This window comes from Lolium perenne, chromosome 3 (genome assembly GCF_019359855.2).
Source record: "Lolium perenne isolate Kyuss_39 chromosome 3, Kyuss_2.0, whole genome shotgun sequence".
Taxonomy (NCBI): domain Eukaryota; kingdom Viridiplantae; phylum Streptophyta; class Magnoliopsida; order Poales; family Poaceae; genus Lolium; species Lolium perenne.
Window position 1 is genome coordinate 125115451 of NC_067246.2, and position 16061 is coordinate 125131511.

Below are 16061 nucleotides of genomic sequence, written 5' to 3' on the forward strand. Positions count from 1 at the left end.
AGATAAAATACCTCATACCATTTAATAACACTACCTATGATTTAAATCTCTTAGTAATTCATATAGGTGAGTTTGGCCAGGGGTCCAAACATCACATGAATTCCTTTGAGATAAGATTTAAATGAAGTATATGACTTCATATGAATTACTTAATAGTTTTGGACAATATCAACTAGTTAAACTAGCCATATTGCACATTTCTTAAACTAGGGCATGATCATGCAAAGTGACCACACCATTTTCTTGTAGAAACCATTAGTGTAAGTCAAATGTGAGCTAAAGGTGTTGGAATTAACTTAAAATCATTTGTGGTTGATTTTTAAGAATTAATCTAAGGCAGAAAAGTCCCTGACTTGTTATTTTTGTCAGATTAATTCTACAAAGAGATTGACCATGAGGCCAGTGGCATTGGATAGATATTTTTCTAGGCTTTCCAAATATATAAAATTCACTAGATTTGGTTTAGCCAATTTGAAACTATTCAATTTCAAAGTGGGGTTCAGTATTTAGATTTATACTAAATTCATTTAACCAGATTTGAAGAAATGGGCCGGCGGGAAATTTAACGGGCCCAAAGATTTAAAAAGCCAGGGGGCAGAGTTGGGCCGGCCCAGCTAACGTCCAGCGCGCAGCGGGCCAGCTGACAGGGGGTCCCACTTGTCAGCGAGGGAGGCTTACCGAAACGGTATGGAAGGATGCGGGCCGTAGGATTAGATGGCGATCGGGCGGCTGGGGATCGTCGTCGTCGTCGACGCGAGGGCGACGCTGGCACGGCGGCGGTAGGGGGTCGACGGCGAGCTGGAACGTCGGCGAGGGGCGGCGTTGATGCAGGAGGAGGTTGTCGATGACGGCGGTGCTTCTCGAACAAGTCGCAGGTCCTGGGGTGGCTTCTAGCTCCGGCGGCTTCTGCGACGGAGCACGGGCGGCGATGATGCAATTGAGTGGCTGTGGTGCGCAATGTTGAGGGGAGAGAGTGCGAGGAGGATCAGGGAGAGGAGGGAGGTCGATTGGTGTGAGAATCGGAGGAGGAGGAGCGCTCCTTTTATAGGTTGCAAGATGGCCGGGCGGGGCACGGCAGGTCGACATCGACACGGCGTTGCCGGCGATGGAGAGGGTGCAGAGGGAGCAGGGCGAGGTAGGTGGTGTCCGATCGGTGCTAGCGAGCTAGACGGCAAGGTGGGGACGGTTGGGTTGGCGCGCGTTGCATCCAGGTTTGCGGCGGCGCCCGCGGGAAAATGGCGAAGGTGTCGACGGCGGCGGTGACGCGAGGACACGGGACCGTGTCGGCGGGTTCGTGGTGTGGCGGTGATGCTCGACGCGTCGCCGTGGGGTCCGGGGAGGCGGCGTTCCTCGGCGTCGCACGTGGCCGAGTTGGCGGTGGACGCGCCCACGACGTCCACGGCATGGTCTGGCGGGGCTGGGCGCGTGTCCTCCGGCGAATGTAGTCGTTCATCTCGACAGGGGCAAGGCTAGGGAGGTAGAGGGAGGTGAGGTGGAGCCGGTAGACATGGGGGCCGAGCCGAGGATGAAGGAGGAGAGGGGGAGCACGGCATGGCCGGCATGCCATTGGCATGGCCATGGCTAGGCCATGTCTTGCCCTTCCCTAGGGTTCGTGTGGTGGTGTGAGGCCAAGAGGGGGCAAGGGGACAATATGGTGTAGGGTGGGGAGATTATGGGTAGTAGAACACTATTTCAAATAGTGTTGCATTTATGCCATATTTGGAAATTGCCAAATTTGCTCAAATTTGATTGAGTTCAAAAGGTTGACCAAAAAGACAAGAGTGGGTTTGGTTTGGTTCTAAATGACCAGAGGCAAGGAGAGGTGGTGGTGGAATTTAGAAATTCAAAATATGTCAATTTTCACTAAGTGGGAGATTGTTCCACTTAATTCAAAGTGCCAACTTTGGATGAGCAAAGCAATTGATTCATAAGGATTTTGGCAGGGTGGTCTTTACAAAAAGTGCTCATCTTGATGTCCTCTTGGATGGCATGCAAAGAGTTGGGAAAGTCTAGTTTGAAAAACTTGAAATGGAGAGGCTCAAAGTAGGGACCAGAATAATTATGGCAGATTTGACCATTATTGCATGTGATCCCCAATTGAGTTTGAAATTGATTTGAATTGGGTTTCTTGGATTCCAAACGTTGTAATAGATGTTTAGCATCATTATACAACTAATGGTGAAGGCCAAAATGGGCTAGGGTCAAAATTTAGAAAAATGGCATAAGCCCTATGTGAGGTTTTGTGAATTTCTAACTATTTAAACTTTTATTTTTCTTGGCCTTGCTTTGACAAGGGTGAGGTTTATTTGGTGTTAGATGAAGTTGGATGAAAGGTTCCAACCATTTTGAGGCAAGGTTGGTGCCTAGATCAAGAGTTGATGCATTGGCCCTATGTGTAGGTGAAGGAAGAAAATGGACTTATCCCACTATTGGATTTCTCTCCATTTGATTGGACTTGACTTGACTCTAATGTCATTCCTATTAGTTTAGAAACAATTTCAAACCATTGAAACCATTCCAAGAGGTCTAACTCAAAGATTTGTAAAATTGGCCAAAACACATAGGAGATGACAAGTCAATTTTTCTTATTCTTGTAAGGTGCTCCCCTTGCTTTACTTGAGCAAGGGTGAAGGGTCAAATTAGGTTTAGATTAGGTTCAGAGATGGTTTCACACCATTTTGGTAAAGGTAGAAGTGCATAGGACCAGAATTTGTGAAAATGGCTAGGGGTCACATATGCCTCTATGCATATGTGGCACTTGATTTTTAATTGAACTTGGCTTGACCCAAAAGATGTTGTTGAGAGTTGAAATGGTATCTAGGAGTGATCCCACCATTCAACTTCAAGTCTAGGGTCAAGATCCTTAATTTCACAAATTTGATATTTTGCTCTCATATGCCTCTATGGCATTATTACTCTCTTTTTGAAAACCTTGTGTTCCACATTTGGATTGCGTTGAAAAAGCAGTAACTAGGGTTCAAGAAGGTTTTCCAATTCTCTACATCCAGTAGAAAGGCCTAGGGAAAGTTTTACAAAAAGGGCCATAGGCATATCTGCCTCTTTTCTTAAATAAGATTTTTCCTTTTTATTTTATTCTTCCAAGATTGAGGACAAGAGGGGTGAGGTTGAGGGTTTAGTAACTTTGGCAAAGGTTCACCACTATTTAGCAGAAGAAAAGGGGTAAGGTTTCAGATTCACATATTAGGGCTATAGGCCCACATATGGTTTTTCCTTTATTCAGGGTTTCTCAAAATAGATCCAAGGAGTTTTGAAAAGGTTAGGGCTTAGGGTTCTTCTTATTTGATTTCTTTCTCTTTTTGTTTTTATTTGGTTTGTGATCTTTACTTGATCACTCTAGGGTTTTAGGGTGGGTCACATAAGCATACTAACACTCATCAAGGCAAGAACACAAGTAATAGATAGGAGCAATAAGTCTAATACCTTATATAAGAAAAGTTTTTGTTGGTTCTCATTTTTGGAAAAAGTAAATTCCTTTTTGCTTTGTTTTGAAATTTGGGGTGTTACAAATATCCTCCACGGCGTTCGAGAGTTCGACCCCTACTTCAAGCTCAAGGTCGACGCTGTAGGCGTTCTCGGGTTCTCATCCATTCAGAAGTGCACCGCCGCCATGAGGATGCTTGCATACAGAGCACCTGCCGATACACAGGACGACTACCTTCGCATGAGTGAGTCTACTGCCATTGAGTGCATGTACAAGTTTTGCCGAGCTGTGGTGGGAAAGTTTGGCAAATACTACTTGAGAGGGCCAACTGAGGAAGAGACTGCAAGGATCATGGCACAAAATGCTGCCAGAGGATTTCTGGAATGCTTGGAAGCATCGATTGCATGCACCGGGCATGGAAGAACTGCCCGTTTGCTTGGCAAGGTATATACAAAGGGCGTCATGGATATTGCGGTGTGGTGCTTGAAGGCGTGGCGAGATTATGACTGTGGATTTGGCATTCTTTCTTTGGCATGGCGGGATCACACAATGACATCAACGTGTTGCGCGGTCTCCTGTTCAAGCAGACTAGTGGAAGGGCATGCTCCACCATGCAACTATGAGATCAATGGCCACCAATATACCAAAGGCTATTATCTAGCCGATGGTATATATCCAAAATGGGCCACTTTTGTCAAAACAATCTCGAATCCATCAGGTCTGAAGAATTCTCACTTTGCTACACGACAGGAGGCTTGCAGGAAGGATGTCGAGCGGGCATTTGGTGTGCTTCAAGCACAATTTGCCATTGTCCGGTACCCTGCTCTAAGCTGGTCTCACGACCAAATGTGGAAGGTGATGCAGGCTTGTGTGATCATGCACAACATGATCATCGAGGATGACCGCAAGAATCATGTTAGGTCACATGTTGGTCCCTATGAGTGTCAAGGCCCTCTCGCGGAGGTTGATCATGAGTTGCCTGCAGATTTTGCTGATTTTCTCGCCATGCACGCAGAGATCCGTGACAGCAATGTGCATGAGCAACTTCAAGCTGATCTCGTTGAGCATTTGTGAAGGATCAAAGGAAATACCGTGGCACCTTGATGTATCATCTAGCCCTTTTTATTATATTTGATTACTTGTTTTATTGTTTGTTGTAATTTAATTTGAAAACAATCCTCGAAAACATTTTTTTTCATATGCTACATTTGATATAAATGGTTTATGTGTTAAAAAAAATATTTTAAATGTTTGGGGGCGGCGTTTGGGGGACGCGGCTGGGGAGCGACGTCCCCCAAACGCGGCACGAACAAAACACGTCCCCCAAACGCTCAATCCGGCGCGGTTTGGGGGACGGTTTGGGGGACGCGGCTGGAGATGCTCTTAATGCCCAGTTCATGTGGCTACCAAGTGGCCGCCTCCCACGATTAATACTCCAGCTCGATTTCTTATTTTTTTCTTAATAAAAATTGGACACACAAAAAAGAGAGACTCGTGCGCTAGACTCAATTGAAGTACGGAAACAAGCAAAAGAGCAACTTTTCCGTTAATTGTGCATGCCGCATCGGTGTATATATCTCCCAACAATTTCCCCCCACATTGTATTTGGGTAAAATAGAAACTTTATTAGACCGGCGTGTTATACAAAGACTAAAATCCAGCATCTGAAATAACATCTTCAAAGCCTACCCAAGTTTCTGATCCACGTTCTATTCTACGTGAAAAAACATCCTCAAAGTCTCGCAAAGCTTTTGATCGACGTTCTATTCTATGTGAAAAAAACATCTTCAGAACGATGCCATCCCCGACTATTGTCGTGCTCTCCTATTCCGCCGTCTAGGCCTCGCGACGGTGGCCATAGGGAGACAATAGTGTCAAGGTTGTGGCGGCACACGATGGTGGGCGGCAAGTTGGATGGAGTGCTTTGGAGCGATAGGGGTAGTGTTTTTTTTGTTTGGAGATTGGGAGAAATCCTTGTCAGCTCGTCCGACTCCGACGCGGTAACGCCTGCGGGAGCCGGTGGTCCTTCCTAAAGGTGTCGCGTGTACCCCTTCCCGACTCCTCTCCGAGTACTAGGGAAAACCCTAGGATTAGTATGTGCAACAACGTCATCATCGTCCTAGTTCTTCTTGAAGGTGTTGCTTGGTGCGCGGCGGTTTAAAGTACTAGGGTAGCGGGGTGACGGAGGGCACAACGGTGCATATCATCTTCGCCTCATCAATCTACCGTTGTTGGCATCGTTTTCTTTTCTCTTTCTCTTTTTTTTTTAAAAAAAATAAATATCTTTTGGGTTGTGCCAAGACTCCAACGGTTGCACCGATGTGGTTCCTATACTAACACAACGGGTAAAAACCTATTTCGGGGAAAGGGAGTAGTGGTTAACCCTAACCGCACTAAGTTCCACTTTTACAAAGACACGATCTCTATCAAGCGACCCTAGCTACACGTTTAATCTATGAAACAAGGTGTGAAAGAGGGATCTATCCTTTGTTGATGCCTTGGTAGCTTCCACCAGTTGTGAGCAATCCGTTTCAACACGCAAACACGAAGGCCACTCCCACCTTTTTTGTATAAAAATGGAGCAAACACATGTATGCACGTTCTGTACTGTACTTCGCATGCTGACTACCTATTTCTCCTATAAATGTTCCTAGACTACCCGGCCAACCAAGGCACCTGAGAGGGGCAAACGTTCGTCCACCGTTGGATGCAAGCAATTCACTCCCGCTTTTCACCTCAGCCATCCATTGCGGTAATTTTTTCGTCACCAGCTTTCTGCAAATGAATGCATGACAATTGGGCCCAACCAGGTGTGGAGCCGACAGGAAGAGACAGCCAGAACAGCTCGTTCGCGTGAACTTCCCAAGCGCGCGAGGGGAAGGGGTGAAAACCTAGATCGGTCAGCACTCCCCAATCGCATGCCTCCTCTGCTCCTCGTCCAATCCCCAACTCCTCCTCTCCTCCCCAATCGCCGCCACCCCTCCTCCTTCCCCAATCTGCGCTGTTTTCTCCCGCTCTCTAGCGGGAGCAGCGCACGACGGAGGCGGCTGCACGCGGCAGCGGCGGGGCGGCGATGGCTGGACGCGGCAGCGGTCGTGGCAGGGGCGGCCGGGTGCTTAAGAGGAGGGAGCACGGCCCATGAGGTGAAGCATGGCCAGGAGGTAGCCGCCGCCGCCGCCTCGTGCCTCACATCAGGAGGACCTCACATAAGGAGGCAGCGCGGGTGCGGGCGCCGCCGTTGCATAGAGCGCCAGGAGGACACGGTCGCCACCACTCACGGACGTCGACGTGCCAAGAGTGACAGGCCGTGGCCACCAAGTTCTTCTTCCTCTCCTGGCATCCACAGGCATCCCTGAGCCAGCCTGATCGCCATCAACCTCTCGGTGAGCCACGCCTCGATCTCGTTCGCCATCTCTTCATTTTTGCGTCAGTTGCGACTCCACAACGTGTGCAGCGACCTACTGCTACGCATGGCCCAGATCCACGTCGTGGGGAGTGTTTCATAGCCGTGTGCTTGTAACCACCCGACAGATCTAGCTGGTTGCCAACAATCGATCCACCTGTTGGTGTGCCTGTTTCAGTTAGTTATATACGGTAGCATAATAATCCGGCAGCTAGGCTGCCTGTTTTAGCTACCTCACCGTACAAATTGATCAAGCAGCTTGCCTGTTTGTTTAAGCTAGCTAATTTTGACGATTTGTAATGTCTGAACCACGCCCTATTTTACACTGTCCTTTATTTGCAGAGAATGGTTTTGTGATCTTTGGCATTAATTAAAGAAAATGCTAAAGCGTATAGAAGAGTGGTACCTGTAATCATGGGATGTTGTTGTTTAAGCTTGCTAGAATGTTCATGGCCCTGGGTTGAGAAGCAGCGCTCGTCACGGCGAGCAGGCTGATTTCAAGACGCCAAGGTGGGCTTCTAAAAAATCCCAATTCCAATACATTGTTTGGTAACAAACGTTTGAATGCTCATCGACCATTTAGTTAGGGCCCAGGGTCGCGCAGCCTCCGCCTGGCGCTGAGCTCCGTCCATGGAGCCGCTCGCCACATTGTCGTCTTGTTGGTTGTCCGTCCTACCTCTCCGGGTGAGCTCTTCCTTCTTATTTCTTCCCCCTATTCTAATTTCCTATTTCGCAGCCATGAAGGTGGATTGCCCAGCCATGGCTGTGAGAGAGAAAACCATAGCCGTCTCCTTTTCACCTCTGATTGTGTAATAATAGTCTTTTGCAATCTCTGTGGATTTGGCAGTGGCCCGTTTCGATTTCATGTAGGGTGATGCCGCATACCTTCAGCTGCTCGCAAGTTCTCAAATGTAAGTTCTCCTGTGAGGTGATGTCGGCCGTCCTCCCTTATCATTCTTCACATCATTGTGTCAGCACACGTTGATTTCATCATTCTAGGTAAACAAATTTGATTTCATATAGGTAAACTTGAGGGCTGGAATGGGGAGAAGCGGGAGGAGGTCTGGCATGACAGCATGTAGGTAAACAAATTTGATTTCATCATTCTACACATCACTAATTATGTCAGCACAATTCACTCACCGATGCTGCAACACCATGATTACCCTCCTCCCTTTTATTCATTCACCATGAATGCAGATGCATTTCCTAATTACCATTGGTGTTTTTTAGTTGCTTGAATAAGATCTTCATTACCTAATCTTATTTTTAAAGGTGTGATTTCCTGGCTGCAGATGGGTGACACATTTTGGTGCAAATCGGACTTATGGACAAATTTAACTACAGCAACCGGCAAATGATGCAGCATGAGGGTGATTGTCTTCTTAGCGTAAGTATTTTATCATATCTCTATCAATGATCTCCTCACATACAAATCATACAGTATACTGTTCTATACTTTTTCCTACAGAAGTCAGACTATTTGTTCTTCTTGGCATATACATTTTGACTACATGAACTGAGTTTCTGATACAGTTGCCATTTAGGTTGAACAATTCATACTTTGTTGCTCAATTTGGGCTTGATATTATGTAGGTCTTAAATTATTTCTTAGTATGTATGTTTTTGCTTGAATATTTATCTGCGTTGTACATTGCTTTTGAAGGCAAACTGATGATATGTTGTTAATTATTAAAGCACCCAAAGTTCTAATGTACCACGAGATTTTGCAAGTTAGTAATATTGCATTTCTATGACATTTTAACAAACAAATTTTCATCTGTATATTGGATCTATCTTGCTATAAATTGTTGTTATTTCTTAACACAATCTGTTCAGATCTGAGGAAGAGAAGGAAGGCCCCAAGGTGAGTGATTTTTCATCTCTTACTGCTCTATTAATAAGAGACTTGCACGTCACGAAAAGAACAAGAAAATATGGGTTTTATGATGCATGGCTAGGAATATTTTGAGTTAGTTTATGTTCACGAAAAGAACACTAAAAGAGACGAACTAATTTGAGTTAGTTTATGTACATTTTGCAGGCTGATATTTTTTGTCAGTATGTAACTCCTGAAATTGATTTGGGATGTGTTTGGTTTTAGTTAATTTATAGAGAATCAAAAAGGAAGAAGGCACAGGAATAAGAGAACAAGGCGACTCTGGGTCGGCTCTCGTGGTGGCGCTGGGTGAAGGAGATAATGGGGCTGTTGTTGGGTGGAGGAGGGGGCTTGGGGTGTTGCCTAGAGCGCAGATGATGGGGTATAATTTTTCCTCCCACTGGGACATGATGAAAATTTTCTTGTAACATGTTCAGCCTTTCTGATTATCTATTTGCAATGCATTTTCTCCAACGATTCGGAATATCAGTCTTCATATTCATTCCTTCGATAGAGTTATGTGCCTTTGTTGTGTTGTGCATGTCGATGGCAGTGTTTAGACAGTTATACTGCATCATGTGTGCTTCATTTACCTCTGTCCATATATGGTGATTGGTGTATTGTTATTACTATATTTTTACCTTCTTATTTTTTTAAGAAGCCCTTCCACCCAAACCCTTTGATTCATATGCATTGTTTTCTTCACAGTTGCAGTAGTGCAAGCCATGCCTTGTAATAATGAGCAATCACCGTGTAGTCAATTTTACAGGCGACGACAACAAGGTGAATGAACAGGTGGGTTCCAGTGCCCATCTCAGTAGAAAATTTCCTTACCAAATTATGATGATGTTTCTAACTTTTCAGTTTATTGTTGACCGGAGGCTGCAATCAATGAGAATAGAATACTATGTTTCATTCAGGTATTCATGAAAGAGGCTCCTCCTCCTGTAGTCAGGATACAACATAAATATAATTATATAATTCAACTCTTCTTAAAGGAGGCTCCCCACATAATTTAATTCCCTGATGGCCTTATAATGCGCCTTCTGATATGAATATAATCTTATTTAATCTTCGTAATTCATTTATAATATTACATTAGTACACTGGAATAGAAGTAGTACAGGGAGATTAAGAAAACATTGATGTGTACTTAATAAAAAACTTTTCCATGATTGTCCTTCATACTGGTACTTATTTGTTTCGGCATCTTAATTAGGTGTTTTAGCTTCGTTATTGTTGTCCCAATGCATGTAATAAAGTGGTCCATGCAAAAACATTCAACTTTCAAATATGCATTTCTCTGCTATTGTGCAATGGAGTAGGACTTTCCTGTAATTTTAGTTTTCATTCCCTGAGCCTAGCCTTTTGAAATGCAGGTTATAGGTTGAGGCCACGGAAAGCAAGCACACCAGAAAACGTCCCAAGCCATTTGGTTAAATGTGCAGGATACAGGATCAGGTTATGATGGATTCTGCAGCTTATGTTTATGTTAGCAAAATGGGCAACATCCAACGCTTCTTGGTAAGATAACATCTCGCCGTAAAAAAAGTTTCTTGTGTGTCCCTGTTTTGTCTGAAATTTGGTGGCAGCGGTTTTAACAGTTAGGATATTGTTAGGGCTTTGTTGCAACTTACATCTTTGCTTTCTATCTCATATTTTTAGCTAGCCGGTGATTATCTCAAACTTACATGATAATATGTTGAGGTTGAGGAATCAATACATGGGCAAGAAAAATTATGAAGGTGATGCTGATTCTTTTATTCCAGTACGTGAAAGAGTAGTAATTCCTGCAAATCTGTAGCATGCATCAGATAGCTTTGTAAATTCCCTATATTGAAGTAAGGTTAGTGCATAGTTCTGAAATTTCTGGTCCTCATCTACCATCCATTTTTGTGTGCTTGGGGCATCGCTGGGTGGAGGCTTGTGCAATTTATATTTTCTATTATTTCTTTTAGGATTTGTAGGCTGGCTGTTGGGTGGACCGGAGTAGAATCCTTTTAGATAGCATGGAGGGTCATTTTTCTATTTCAGAGAGAGTGCACGTTTTTTTGGTCTTTTCATATTATTTGTTGTGGTTATTAGAGGGAGGTTTTGTTAAATTACATCGATGCTAAACCAGTGGCTTGTCTGTGTATTAATTCATGTTATTTAGGCTGAAAAAGTTTGCCTAGATACGACAGAGATGTTTTACTTTGCCTTTTGAAATATTTAATGCAGGGTAATTATTCTGATTGAAGTAGATTTCTGTGCAAATGGTGAATGCCCAATTGATATTACGTGTACTTGAAAGTCATAAGGATTACAGTGGTGAAGGAGTTGACACCATCGAATGCGTCTGTTACTATCCCAGCCATGCATATTGCAAGCCTGGTATGTTTTAGACTCTTCTTTTCTATGCAACATTTCTTTGAAAAGATTATTGGCAGTGGGCTTGATGATTTGAGTAACAAGTATTTAATCTGCTACGATTTGATATAAATAATATAGTACTCATGAACAAGTAGTACTCATTTTTTTCAGTTTGGCTGCAACACTGTTAGGTGCTACCTCACCTTGTTCTCTTTCCATGCTTCTTTTCCATCCATGTATAATAATGAGCTTGCCTAAACTGCCTTTTCTAATGAAGTTGGGACACTGACCTCATGTATCGAGTGTGCCTTGATTGTATTAATCTACAAAAATAGGAGTTTTATCCTATACATTATGTGTACATTTATTTTGTTGCAGGTGTTACCTTCTTGACGAAGTGCAGAAAAGCAAAACAAAAACAATGTTAAATAGCTATTTGGAATGCAAGGTTAGGACTGTCTTGCTGCAGAAGATATTTTTTTGGGTTCTTTGATACATTTGTTAGTCTATTGTTTTGCCAATCATATGGCCAGCCATGCTTCTTGATTGTGAGGTGTTTGTTAGTATATTTTTTTTAGTTCATGCGGTCTCTTTCATACCCTTGGTTTAGGAGTTGAACAAGTCGAGTAGATATTCACCTAGAAATTTTGTAGCAAAATATAGTACTATTAAATGTTTGCCAGAATTGCTTGAAAAATCTCTCATGTCTGATCTGAAGATCTGTCATTAGTTGTTTGGTATGAGCAACTGCCGTCAAACTATGCAGGTAGCAGGCTAGAGATTGTCGTGGGTTTGCCTGAAGGATTATCTGGTAATGTCGACGAGAGGCTCCAAGAGACGAGGACGAACCTTCCTAAGGGATTTACAGTTGACGACGGGGGCAATATTGTGGATGCTATGAACATGGCGATAGGAAAGATCAGTGATACAGGTAAGCTAAAAAATTCTCATTGCAAGGTCTATCACATATTAATGTTATGGAGTTAACGAGAGGTGGACACAGAGGTGGTCCATGTGATGATGCAAAATTTTCATCTGACTTTGAAATCCACTATATCAGCAGTAGCTACTCCCTTCTGGTCATTTGTTATCTATTGTGCTTTGTGGTGGTCATTTCTCATGCTTGAACTTGCAAAGAGATTGGAACCAGCTCTCATTCATCTTCTCTAGATCCAGTTTGTTATTCAGCTTGTTAAAATTGTTGATGTTGATGATGATTTGGTTTTCTTTTTGTAGCTTTGACATGGATTTGAGCAAAGAGATGTGTCACATGAAGGTGATTCGGAGGAGGTAGGAGACCACCATCTTCAAAATAGCCATTCTTACTCCATGGAGTTTTTTTTGTACGACATTGTTTCTATGGAGTGCGACACTCACACAACACTGGATCCAGGTACACTAGCAGCTACAGCTGGTTCCAACCCCTCCCCTGATGTGGTGCTATGGGAGCAAGAAAAAGAGCAGACTCAAGAGTTACCTATAGTTGCTAATTTCTAAAATAATCAGGCACAATTGAGCAACCTATGGACAGTCTTCAGTGTTAGATAAGTCACTCGATCTTCAAAATTGGTGGCTTGATGTAGGTTCTATTTCCCAATTTGAATAAATAATCATGGTGGTTCAATGATCTCAGAAAGCCACTGTATATCATGTACTTATCAGTTGCCCACCTTGACTCTCATCTATCTTCAAGAGAATGACATGGATGATCTAGAAGATATGCACCCTCAAGGAGAATAGGTCGGGTAATTGTTTTTGCATGTGAATTCTCTTGTTCTTTGTTTTTCATGGGGGTTAGTTATTCTGTTTGACATCTGTTGGGTTGAAGCTTGTGCTTTTACACTAGGAATCGCGGTTAACTTTTTTTTTAAACGAGGAATGGTGCTTTAATTAAATATGAATGCAAACATTCGGATACATACACTGTTTCTATTATAATGTCTCCTAGATATGCATAGTGCGTATAGAGTTTCGTTTATAGTGTAACTTTTTATGAGTGATTGATGTCTGAATTTGGGTATCTCCTTATAAGTGTATTCTGTATTTTGGCACATTGCTTACCCTTGAACTGTGTTGTGATATATTGTGCACAAAAGAGCAACCTTAAAACAATATTTGGGGATAGCCTCCTACTGTATTATGGAATATTGGTTAAATAGACAGTAGACAGTACTTTAAAATTGTATAAGCCTAAAAATAGCTCCACTCTTCATTACATTGTCTAACGTCCTGACTTATATTTATGTTCGGTTGTATACATAGTAGGATCATTTATTCTTGCCCCCTCCAAATTTGTTGGTCAACATAGAAACAGTAGTGGCTTTCTTCCCCAAAGATCTGTAGCTCGTGGAAGCGGAAGATGTGGCACAAGGAGCAGATGAAAGAGAAATAGGAAGATGCCTGGTGCCTCCAAACATTCTTGTTGCCTGACGGTGAGAACCGAGTTACAAACAAGCATTGATGTGATAAGAAGCCTACTCCTACAGTGACGCGTTGAAGTGTGTCTTTATTTGATTTGTGAAACAAGCAGCGTAGTACTGGGTTATATTGAATGCAACTATCTAATTCTTTTGAAGTTGGTGAAGGAACATAAAGCTTCATTAAATCCATTAAAGGTTGTCAGGTATCTTCTACCTGTGCAATGCAACATAGTTTTTGGAAATGGAGATTCCCAGGTAATATTTCCTTTGCTCCTAGAAATGGTGTTTATGTATTTTCTCTTTGCAAGAAGATATTGAAGCCCTAGAGGAGTGCAGCTTGCACGACTAAATAAGGTTAATAACCAGTTACTTAAGTTCCTGCTGCTTTGTTTCTTTGACTAATAAACTTCCTCGCCAATGTTTATTCCATTCAAATGCAAGACACGTTTAAGACATCTCACTTAAAAGGAAAAATAACCAACATTAAGTGTTCCATCCTCTCTTGATAGAGCATTGATGGTCAACATATCGTTTAAGGAAGATGCATAGGACTTGATGCAAGTCTTAATTCTATTCTTGCACACTGCTTTCTACAAGCTGCTTTAGACCTCTTTTGAACTCCAACAATAATTGTTGAATGATTCATATGAATGATGTAGATTAAATTATGTGCACCTCGTGGTACAACTCTTGAAGTCCCAAATTCCTGATGAGGCGGGCAGTAATGCAGATATGTATGCTACCTTCAGTATTTCAGCTTGGTATTGATTTTTTGTTAGTGAAGAGTTCTTCCTTCCCCATAGCTCTGAGTTATTTTCACCTGCAGTTTATCATTCAGTTACATGATTAATGAAAGCTCAGTTCTTGATGCTCACTTTGTGGGACTTAAAAAGATAGCATGATGGTATGAATCTATATTTGCATTATGTTCTCAAAACAATAGCATGATAGTTACACTTATACGATAGTATCGTTGTTAGGGTCTTGAAGATATTTACTTCTCTGTGGATTCGTTTTTTCCCTCATTTTAGCAGAGGTCATAGCGACGAACCAGCGGCGACGGCTTAGGAGAAGAGAAGAGGAGCACACCAAAGAAGAGGGAGCATGTAGTCCACAACCAACAATCATTGCAGGTGTTAGTGCCACCTATGTTCTGTATTATATTTATGACTATATTAGTTTTAGATGGACCACCTGTTGTATCTATCTATGTTGCAATCTATGATGGGTGGCTAACTGGGATCTCACGGTTTAAACCCAATAATTCTCAGTCATATATAACACCATGGATAAAATTTATGATCACAATATTGTCTTTATTTTACCTTTGAGCCGGGCGCAATGGGTTATCGATGGCAGAATTAAGCGTATGTCAATAGCTACTATGAGACTAAATTGTGCATCTGCTTGAAGCTGGAACAGGCAGATTTCAGAGGTCTCAGCGTGCCTTGAGACAATTTTACTGATCTATGTCAGCTACTTAAACTTCTTTGTAAATATGATTTCATGTTTCACTAAATATGAGTACCATGAGACCTGTATTCCTGTAGGTGGTTAATCAAATATATTAATTACTGTTAGTAGCTAATACTATTATACACTACCCATTCTATGAATCAAGGATCCCACGATGTATGTCATACATCTATTTACTTACAAGATTTAAATTGACTAGGCACTGTTCTACTTACAACCTATGGTTAACATAGAGGATAATTTATGCTCAAGTAATATTATGACGTGATTCCAGCCTTTGAGCCAGTGGCGCAATGGTCTTTCGCCTATATCAAATAAATGTTTTCTTTAGTTTACTTAATATATGTTCAATCCAGACCCCTAACGGCAATGCTATGATGCTGGATTGATGGGTGGGTCTAAGGGGTCGGAAGAGGAAGAGGAGTATGTAGGAGAGGCGGAAGGAACCATCAAATAGAGGGCAGAAGGAGTAGCCAACGAAAGGCAAAGGGGCTGTCGAGGACATTTTCTCCAATGCACGCAGTCGGATGATGATGGAGCTAAATCTTATGGTTTAAATTATTACTTGATTCTTCCATTTGCGCGATAGCGCAACAGGTCATCTAGTTCATAAAAATCTAGGGAGAAAAGCTAATTCGTAGGTGGCCAGAGGACAGAGGTGTACGTTTCAATTGAATAGAACATTTGAAGCGCAGGACTCCTGCTCGAAGAATGTGAGGTAGTAGTAGCGGGCTCGCGGCTCTCGTCACCTCCCACTGTGCTCCCATATAATTAGAAAGGAAAAAAAAAGCAAATTAGCCATGTCGCCCTCAAGCTGCTTCAGTAGACGATTTTGACAAAAATAACCCTTTTCCGAAAGAAAGTATATACTGACCATCTGGTCAAACTATTTCACCCAGCTAATCATTTTGTGTGGCGCCCTTCCCTTCGGATCCGATGTGGCGTGGTCGACGCTGACCAGCCGACGTGGCAGGATGTGTGGCGCCCTTCACATCAACGCCACACATTGCAACTGTGGCGCCGCTCTGAAGGGCGCCACACATCCACTTATGTATGGTTCCCGCGCCCACCCTAGCCCGAGCCCTCCTC

At 42.9% G+C, this 16061-nt stretch overlaps 1 long non-coding RNA gene across 30 annotated transcripts; it reads left to right on the plus strand.

The window, feature by feature from the left end:
* The first annotated feature begins 6290 nt into the window (after window positions 1-6290).
* On the plus strand, window positions 6291-15574 carry LOC127342299 (uncharacterized). Of its 30 annotated transcripts, none has more exons than XR_011755372.1 (19): window positions 6293-6825; window positions 7188-7355; window positions 7429-7529; window positions 7693-7756; window positions 7869-7927; window positions 8141-8712; window positions 8950-9106; window positions 9433-9519; window positions 9589-9644; window positions 10104-10248; window positions 10390-11097; window positions 11455-11524; window positions 11843-12007; window positions 12313-12366; window positions 12470-12816; window positions 13339-14230; window positions 14323-14400; window positions 14528-14629; window positions 15329-15574. It is a non-coding gene; the product is annotated as an uncharacterized lncRNA (long non-coding RNA). The 30 variants fall into 30 exon arrangements; XR_011755378.1 differs by having other exon boundaries at window positions 15376-15574; XR_011755365.1 differs by having other exon boundaries at window positions 14531-14629.
* The last annotated feature ends 487 nt before the right edge of the window (window positions 15575-16061 follow it).